Raw genomic sequence first — 11,039 nt, forward strand, 5'->3', positions numbered from 1 at the left:
TTCTCTTTCTTTCTCTCTCTCTTCCACTGAGCACACACACATCCTATAACAAACAAAAACAAACAAAATCTCAAACATATTCTAAATTCCAAAGCACCTCACTTCGTAAAGGATAAGCAGTTTTGAACCTACTCTGTCACAGTAAAGCACTTTGCTTTTTTAATGACCATATGGATCCTCCTATGCATAGCTCATCTTCTAGACATAACACTTACCTCTTATCTGACCTAAGTTATCTGTCCTTTGTATGAACGAGGAACACCCTCACAATTTCAGAAGACGAGGTGTAAAGTTGGATTCATGCATCAGCTGTATGTATCTCTGTCTGTTCTCTAAGAAATCAAACATTGCTCCCAGATGTCAAACTTGGGCTTTGGCTCTTACATATTAGAAACTATACTCATTTGCTTTGTTTCTGGGTTGGGCTGGATTAGTGGCTCTCAGCCTGGGTCCTGTACCCTTGTGAAAGATGTGTTGTGGATCCATAGACTACTTTCATATATTAAAAAGTGTGATATTTATTATTGTGGTTAATAGCTTGATAACCAAAGGTTTTTGTTCAAAATTTCAACTTTCTTTCCCATATCCTATTGTCAATAAGACAGGACATCTTAACAAATATTAAAAATTAGTGTTTTTAATAAACTTCATGGTTGATACTCATACACAGCCTAATTTAAAGACTATCAGTTTAATCAAACCACATATGTACAAAAACAAGAATGTACAATTTCACCAAAATAGCAATCTTATAAAAATTAGCTTACCTGAGAATTCTGTGTGCCATCCATGTTTCATTTCATTTTTATTTTGGATTTTTCTGAGCACATATATGACCACATTTTCTAGATGCTAACAATTTAGAAATGAATAGTTTCTTTCCTCAGGTAGCTTATAGAATTGGCTGGATAAATAGACAAGTAAGACAAAAATTATAAACAATGTCTTTATGGGACTCTTTCTCTGTTTTCCTGTCTCATGAAGGAAATAATTAGGTAAACTTAAGAAAAAGAGATTTTATTTTGTTTGTTAGTTCTTGTTTTAAGTAGTGTTTTTTTTCCCCCATAGGGCACATACATTTGCTAAAGAGAGACAGAGAGAGACAATGAGAAATCATACCTTCCCCAGGGCAGGCCACAGCACAGTATCTTCACTTCTATTCTCTTCGTAGGGTTTTGGGCATGCACACTATCAGCGTGTTTTCTTAAAGCTATTGTGTCTGGGGACTTGATCCATTGAGTTGGCCATGGGAGATCCAGTGCATTGACCACCATGCCAACTCTGGCTCATTTTTTTGTGTGTGTGATTGAGTTTTGTGATATGCAAAATGGAACTTTTAGGGACCTTTGGATAGAAAACTGATCACCAATTAATGAGGTGGATTACAGAATTATAACTTATTTATCTATTACTTTCATGAGAGAGAGAATAAAAGAGAGAGAGAGAGACAGGTACCATTGACAGGGTTTGAATATGCTGCAATCTTTCAGCCTCCCAACCAGCCAAGCTCACAGATACTTGTGAACATGTAATGTGTGTTCAAGTAGACTAGGAAACAGTAATCAGATCTTCCACATGGCTTCACTATCTCATAGCAGTGCCCTACTGCCTTTAACAATATGGTTGACCCAAGGATTACAGAATTATTTTTAAAATGCTGAGATTATATATATATATATATATGTGTGTGTGTGTGTGTGTGTGTAAGAGTATAGAAAGTACTTATTAACTTAGGAAATATAACATTAATAGCCCTGTATTTATATACCTATATATGTATATATAGCCAAAGTACATATGAAAGTATTTAGGTTCAAATTAGGATTTTGACAGACATATCCAAGGCCTATTCAAAAATTTATTGGAAAATGAACATTATGAGGAAACTATTCATGTATTTAATTTTTTTCCACCCAAATAAATTTGTACTTTAATTCAACTTTTCCAATCTTTCTGAATGATTATTCTAGGCATTGGGTATAAAGTAAAATGAAAGCATATCCTATACAACTCACAGTTTTATTGGAGGAAAGAGACAATTATTATAACATATAATTAATGCTAATAAAGGGATATTACATGTTTTATTAAAGCACACAAGAGACACTTAACATAGAAAGAAATTTATATTCTGAAGCATTACCAACCTAATTTTTGTTGTGGATGGTTGGAGGAACCATATATCATTAAAGAGTGTGGAGTTGTGTCCTAAACTTCCCCTCTGACACCTCCCATACCATAAGGCCCTGAGTGCAGCTGGTGTTTTCCATGGAACTGGGCTGAACAGACTCAGCATCATAACCAGGGGAAATGACTAATCATTTACTTTTCCCTCTAACTGCTGGAAACCCCTGCTGGTTCCTGGCATTCCTACTAGTTCTGAAGAGATAATATAAGAGTAGTCTCCTGACAGATTCCTGAAAGTCTATAATTTTAGAGCTAGAAAGGGCATGAAAGATCATTAGCCACTCCCTTTTCATTATAGGTAAGGAAACTGAGGTGCTTAAAGGAGCAGTGACCTTGGACAAACTCCAAGGGTGAGTTAGTTGCAGCACCTGGACCAACACTGATGTCTGGACTCCTCAAATAGGCCTCTCCTTATGTAGGGAGGCCTCTGTCAAATGATGCCATTCTTCAGCTCTTTCTAGGACAGTCAAGATCGTAGAGGCCACCTTCCACTTGATGATCCCTTATCTCCTAGTCCTAGAACTCTCAGATTCTGGTTGAACCAATGAACATTGTTATGGTTTACCAATTAAACAAAAAGAAGACTTGGATAATTAAAGAACCAGCAGTTAGCGTAATGGCTATGTCGCTGGACTCCCACGTAGTCGACCGGGGTTCGCATCCCGGACCCGGTGACTTAAAACTCACGCCGGGCGTGTGTGCATGCGTGCCCAAGATCCCGAGAGGAGAATGGAGGAGAAGGGATTGTGGTGTGACCATCCCCCCTGGGGGGAGATCTCTCGCTTTCTGTCTCTATGTGTCTCTCTATCTGTCTGGCGAGTGCACGTGCCCTATAGCGAAAACCTCTCCAAAAAAAAAAATGTTTAAAAAATTAAAAAAAAAAAAAGAATATACCCAGAGGGCTGGCTCCCCTTCCTCCTCCAAACATTTAGGGCACATCACCTCAGAGACTTGGCTAGAGATATAAAGAAGTTTTATATGTATATGTATGTATGTATATATATATATATATACACCTACATATGTATTTTTTTAAAAAGAGAGTTTTTTTATTTTTATTATCTGGTGAGGATGTGTGAATTGCCACACCACAATCCCTGCTCCTCCATTCTCATGTTCCTATCTTGGGCACACTCACAGGTGCACCCAGAATGAATTTAAGCCACTGGGTCCAGGACTTGAACCATGGTGGATTATGTGGGAGTCCAGTGATGCAATCATTATGCCATCTTCTGGTCCCTACATATGTATTTTTTAATAGTAGAAATGATAATTTATAATTTGTTCATACAAATTATGACTTGTGGTTTTGTAGCCTGAAATACAGGTTAAGCATACCTAATCCAAAAATCCGAAACAAAAAAATGCTCTAAAATATGAAACTTTTTGAACATTGACATACATCTAAATGGAAAATTTCACACCTAATCTCATGTAATGGGTCTTCTTCAATATGGCGCAATACAAAAATATTGAAAAAACTACCTTCAGTTGATGTGTTCAAGATGTATATGAAACATAAATAAACTTCATGTTGGTCCCTCCTGGTGGCATAATTGGTAACAAAGTAAACTTCAGTGCCAGAAGCCATATGCTTTATAAGAAAAATGATAAATTTCCAAAAAATAAGTACATCAGACTTGCTATATCTCAATAGGATGTTGTGGCTCCCAACAGCATGAACTTTTTATGTGACTTAAAAAGTAAATAATTTGGGGTTGGCAGGTGGCATGGTGGTTAAGGCCCTGGACTCCCACTCTCAATTCAAGTCCTAGACCTTGCAACTTCAAATTCACGCCAAGCCCATATGTGCCCCAAATCCCAGGAGTAGAATGGAGGGAGAGATTATGGCATGGTCCTCCACCCATCACAGGTGATTTCTCAATTTCCCTTTCACTCTTTCTCTGCCTTTATCCCATGAGAACCTGCATCCTATGGCAAAATCTTAAATAATAATAATTTTACCTTTGCAGATATCAGGACAAGTTCAGAATTTTAATCCCTACTAAGTCCACTGCAGAACACTTAATTCATCAGAGATTCCCTGAAATCAAGGAAGGCTTATTAAGTTGGTGGAACTCCTATAGTAAGGGAATTAGAACTCTACCTTTTCATAACCAATTAACTGAGAATGTTATATAATTACATGGAATTACTTTATTAATACACATAACTGTATGTTTCACTCTTCATTTGAAGTCTTTCTTTTGAGAACGCTGCCTTTTTGAAAGTCATCTCCAAGTTTCAAAGATAGAGATCTTCATAATAGATTATATAAAGAACTGATTCATTTTTTTACCCTGTGTTATCTCTAGGATGAATAAAATTATTACAAATGTTTGGGAAGTAGGCTAAAATATTTTTATCAACTATGTGAGTTATATAACAAGTATTCATGTAAATTATAAAGTATTGGATGAAATCAAATTGGTTCATTTTTCTCTTTTAAATCCATTTTCAAGCAAAATCATAAATAATAGATTTAATATTAAAGTCTTTTAGAACACTTACATATGTTCTTATGCTTGTTTAAACTGAAGGACTATAAATGCGCCTATTCCATACAGTTTCATATGTGAAGATTAATAATGTAACTTGCTTCCATATTTCTCTATGTCCTAAAATTATAGAAACTAACTATATATGAGATCAGGAGCATTAAATGTACATAGTAATATGACATAATTCATGCTAACAAAATTTTATGTCCAAAATATCGAAGATAAAGAAAAGTGATACCTTATTGGAAAGATACAGGATTTTGTTTACCTAAGACTAATTCTTCAAAAAAGAATATTATAATGTCTCCTTGATCTCTAAAGCTACCAGTTATCGGGTAGACAAGAAGGCAGTCACTTATCCTTTCACAACAGGTTTTTATCCTCCATCTGCAGCACATTTCATGTTTATTATTTCATAAGCAGCACTGACCTGGCAATTGTGACTGGTTAACACAATGATGTGAAGCATTTCTCTTTCTCAGGAATACTGTTTATATTTTTTGCTTTGGTGCCTTGAGTTTGTGAAATAAAGAAAAAAATGCTGTCGTTCACATATTTTTTCTGTCAAGCACTAATCAATGATCACTCTTACAGAAATAAAACGGTATAGGTAGCCATTGTCTACTCCTTCACGAAGAGGTGGACTTGGCTGAAATTTGTTCTGTATCTGAGAAATCAAAATGGAAGGAGTAGATATCAGAATTAAAACCTTTATTATTAACCTGGATTTTTTTAAGTGATATGAAAAAATAGTGTTAAATATTAATCTGGCTTCTTCAAGGTTTGCCTTATGATTTTACATTTGAAAATTTAGTCCCTTAGTATATTGCCATTAATTTCCTCACATATATGTTCATTCAGACTACAATATTGATAATTATCTATAGATAGGTCCATGTGGACAGCTTATTGGGAAAAATGTGCTAATCTAAGAAAGTCTAAGATTTTATTTTTTTTCCTTATTAAAATTATTTTATTTTAATTTACATTTAATCACATTCATCTTTACAGTGTACAACATTGCTTTTTCCAGCATGAATATGATGTATATCAGTCAAGATGAAGACATTACTATATATATTAACATCAGCAAATAGCTTTTCATTTTTTTGTCAATAGAAAGTCTAAGATTTTCCATAAAACAACTTTCCTTTCTGCTATGGTTCTCTCTTTGCAAATGTGTTACGTTTTTATAAACTTACAACCCATGCATTTTTTTTCCTACTCAGGAAAAAGAATGATATTAATTTAGTAGTGACATTTTTCTCTTACTCTCACTTGAGTAATCAAGCTTCACCCCATCAGTATTAAGCCCTTTCCCTGTGTCTATAATTTATAGAGAGAACAAGCCATTCTACAGCTAATTCAACCTGGCATGCCCTAACACGTATTGTTGCCTTTGCCCTCCTCTACCATGTTAACCGGAGGTCATTATTTCTATGTCCTTTATCAATTACTGACTTATCATAGGATGTTCTGATCCCATTCTCCCGATGACCCAGGAAGACATCATCTCGGCCATTTTTTCCTGAATTCCAAACTAGACACTTTATGTCAATGTCCTTTTAAACAATTTGGATAATACATTATGCCCATTATATCCACAGAAGGTTATCCTGACAATTTAGTCATGTTATAGCTGGCCTTACCTGTAATATGATTGATTGAATGCTTGACTTGATTCAATCAGACATTGAAATTGTAAAAAGGATAAGACCATCCACTTTCCATAAAATTGCACTGTTTTTAAGCCTTTAAAATTGATACACCTTGAAAAGTGCCCTACATTATAGATTTTCTTTTGTACAGGTGCCAATGGTAACTTTGTCTGCTTAATTCTGTAGTGGGAAAGTAGAGTAGGTGAAAGAGGATAGCATGCATTTGGCAATCATGTTGAGTGATTTTTCAGTTCATTAAGCCTTAGAATTTAAGCTGTTCTAAATAAGACAAATGTGTTCTCTTTCTTCCAATATATAAAACATAATTATTTCAAATTACTTACTTGGCTATTTGGTATATATTTTAAGATTACGAAAGGTGAATGAGTTAATGTTTTGAAATTTCACTTGTTAACTTTAATACTTCTTTTTGTTTAGTGTGGGAGGATATGAGCATGTGTGTATTGAACAGGGATATACATGTGTATGTGTGCACCTGTACATATATGGAAACATCTTTCATGCACATAACCCCTCAAATGATAACTTCTACAATTAGGAAAACACTGTTCAAGGAATTTCCTGTCCACAAAGATACATTTATAAAATAATGTTTCTTGGAGAAAATAATGATAACCTAAGAAGGACTGTCTTTATACATATAAATTTATTATTGGTCAAGTTTTATTACAAATGTTTGTGACCTATCGCAGGATAATTAAAAACAATATTTTTATTTTGAAGTGAACTTGTAACTAGAGCCATACAGTAAAGTGACTATCATTTTTTTCCTCATAAGCTGTGTGTTTAGTGCCACAGTAGTTAGGTCACTTTAATTCAGCACCTGGGATAATGATCTTAATCCAACTCTTGTTACTCCTCTGCCTGAAAATATTCTTGTCTAGATAACCACGTGGTTCTTTTCTTTACCTCCTTTGCTATTTGTTCAGTGAAGCTTTTCTCACCAAACCTGTTTAGATGATCACCTTCTTTTTCTGAACCTTTCTGTGCTTCAGTTTATTTCATACTAGTTACTGATCCCTACACACTACGTTAATGTTCTCATTTATATACTTGTGGTCAACCTCCTCCCATTACAATATAGACGCTAGGAAGTCAGAAACGTGTCTACTTTGTTTCCCCCTGTCTCCAGGGGCTGGATCAGTGCCTGACACATAGTTGGTACTCAATAAATATTTCAGAGATAACAGGGAGGGGGATTTGTCTTATTTTTGTTTCTTAAAAATAAATGGGAATTTATTAATTATTTTTCTTGATCACAAAGAACATATATTTGTTTATTTATTTATTTGGAGAGGTTTTTGCTATATGGTGCGTGTGCTTACCAGAAAGACAGAGAGAGACAGAGAGACAGAAAGTGAGAAATCACCCCCCCGGGGGGGGTGACCACACCTCAATCCCTTCTCCTCCATTCTCCTCTCAGGATCTTGGGCACGCACTCACACACGCACACACGCTCGACGTGAGTTTAAGCCACTGGGTCCAGGACTTGAACCGTGATAGACTACATGAGAGTCCAGTGACATAGCCATTATGCAAACTGCTGGTCCCATATTTATTTTTAATTTGCCAGAGAGCATGTGTGCTCCCTGGAGAAAACAGAGAGAGAGAGAGAAAGTGAGAAAGCACTCTCCATGGGTCATGGTCACGCTGTGAACTTTTCTGCATTCCTCCATTTGTTCAGGATTTGAAGAATGCACCTCCATGTACCTGGCGTACTTCTCAAGCCGCCAGCACTGGGATGAAAACCATGCTGATGGGCATGTGGGACCCAGCCACAATAACCACCATGCTACGGGCTAGTCCCACAATTACTTTTTTCTCCCAAAAGTTTATTTACCTTTTCCATGAGAGAGAGAGTGTGCACTCCAATAAGGTTTTTATGCCATGAGCATGCCAGCCTCAATCGGCTCAGATCACAGGCTCATGCACATGAGCCCAGCGTGCACAGAGAGGTCCCAGAACATTTCCAGATAGGTCCAGTTGTGTTGCTGCTGCACCACCCTCTGGGTCTCCACAATAACTGTTCTACTTACTTGAACATGTTGGAGAGAAAACATATTATTTTTACAATTTGGTGCAACTTAGGTATTTGCATATATAAATTTATACACACAAAAAGATTGTGAATTCTACAAAATTTATTTATTTTCTGGAATCCTCACGATAGAGCTTCTGGCAGCAGGTGCCTGTCACAGTGCTGCACGTTTTTAGCACAGTCATCCTGACAAGATGTTCTTAAAAAATTATTTAAAATATGGAGAAGCAAGTCTATTCAGCAAGAATCACCCTAATAAATCTGTCATAGATATTACATCATGAGGGTTATTTTAAAATTGTGTTTGATCTTCTTTTAGGCCTGTTTCCAGATTTGGGGATGGACCTTAAGCCTCAATACACATCTGTATACAGTGTGTGAGGAGAAGAAAACAACAAATAAATAAACACTGAAGCTTACTTATGTATTTTATGTAGAAATCCATGGAAAATGATGAGCAAATGTAAGTCTATACATTGATCTTCATAGTTAAAAATAAAAGTCACACTGCATTTCATTCTTCTGGTTGCTAAGGGACCTCTATATCCAGAGTGCAAATTTTTAAAGCTCAAAGTCTGCTATGTTCTCATTCTATTGACCAATTCTCAATTTGTAAACCTACTGAAGCTCTCAGGGGGGACTTAAAAAAAAAAAAAGTGTCTTTATGAAGAGCAAAACTGATCAGACTAATCTAATTCTTTCTGTGACAGAGTGACAGACCTTGTGGTTAAAAGGAAAGCAATAGATATAAGATCTTTATTTCAGTCAGGCTTTTAATTCAGCCTCCTATGGCATTAATTAGGGAGCAGCAAAGCAGAGTGGAGACCCTGCTATTAAAGCATGAGTGTGCAACTGCTTGGAAGGTCACACTCAAAGAGTAGTTATTAATCGGTCCATGCTGCCCTGAGGGATGGGGGTGGATATTGAGTGATGCTTCAGAATCTGTCCTAGGTCCATTACTATATCTTTATCAGTGACTGGGATGATTAAGTGGAGCTCTTACTTGTTAAGTTCATGGATAACATCAAGTTGGGAGGGGGAGCTGTCCTTGGAGAATAAACTTGAGAATTTAAATGACCTTCTTAAGATGAGGAAGTGGCTGGTGAAAATACAACAAAGGAAAACAAATTGCTTCCTAAGAAAAAAATATAAGGGTAAACAAACAAAAAACTCAATAATCTGAAAATGGGAAGTTGTGAATTATATTTTTAGGTATACATAACAGGAGAGTACAATTAAATTAGCCTGCAAACAAAGTAATTTAAAAATACAGTTCTCCCAAATGACTGCATTGCAAATGAGAATATGAAGAAGATCCTGCTTTTGAGTAGAATTTGATACTCTTCAGTCCTGTAGGTTATTATACTGCTGATCACTAACCCAATTTTATGTATTTACCTTTACTTGCGATCTTAGGCTAGCCAGATCCTTGATTTATTTCTTCTTCTCTAGAGAAAAGGAAAAGACTTCATTCGATATGTATTAAAAACAAAAACAAAACCAAAAAACTTCTCACTTGATTTCCTTTTTCTAATTGTTTACAAAATTGAGTGCACATTATTTTGGTTGCTTTTGACCCTCTTTTGCCCAAACTGCCTGGTTTCTCTTATTTCACCCTCTCAGTCTTTGTCCAAACATTGTAATAATCAATTTTCTTTTCATTTTAGGTTCCATGGTTTCTAAACCGTACGTGATTTGCCTGACCTTGATTTATAGGGCATGGGTAGTCTGACTATTCGCTACATTAGACCATGACATTGCACTTCCATTTAATATATATCACTGTGCTTCTAGACTCCTGGAAGTCTACACATTTCAACCTCTGACCTCATCTCAGGCGAAGACTTGTCAGCTTTGACTGTTTACCAAGATTTGACGCAGCATCTAACCTTGGATTCTGGCGTTCTTTGTTCTCTATCTCCAAAATGATCTTGTGGATGTAGATAGCTGACGTCTGGTTGGCAAACATCTTCAGCCTACACACACGTCTGGTATCGAGTCCCATGACTGCCTCATATGTAAATATTTTAAATAATATTTATTGATTTTTTTTTATAAAAATGTCAGAAATGAAATCATTGTAAAATTGAAACTGTATAGAAATCATTTCAGATGTAGTGAAAATCCTTTGCATTTCATTTTGTCTCACTAAGATATTTTGTTGATAATGATTTTCTGTATGATCCTCTAGGTATTTACTGCTAATAACTTCGATATGATAAAAAATTTTAACAAAATGATATAATGTGTTACATCTTGCTATGTCAGTTTCCCTTGATGCTATTACTACACTTTTCCTATTATAAAAAAATATTATGTCTACATCTTCAAATTTACCTTGGGCACTGAGGTATATATTGCTGGAATAAATTTATTGAAATTTAATTGATTTTAACTAAAAGAAATAATGATCATATCTTAATTACAGAAGCATTTGATTGCATTATCTGTCCTAAGATGCTCAAACATCAGGCAAATAGCTATAATTTAAAATATACATCATTATAGTTTGAACTTATTAAACATAAATACTATTCAAAAACTTTAAAATAGAGTCAGCCATTGGCATGGTGTGTAAGGCAACTAGATGTCACATGACCAACTGTGTGGTTCAAGTACTGGACCTGATATCTT

This window comes from Tupaia chinensis, unplaced genomic scaffold (genome assembly GCF_000334495.1).
Source record: "Tupaia chinensis unplaced genomic scaffold, TupChi_1.0 Scaffold138757_1, whole genome shotgun sequence".
Taxonomy (NCBI): Eukaryota; Metazoa; Chordata; class Mammalia; order Scandentia; family Tupaiidae; genus Tupaia; species Tupaia belangeri.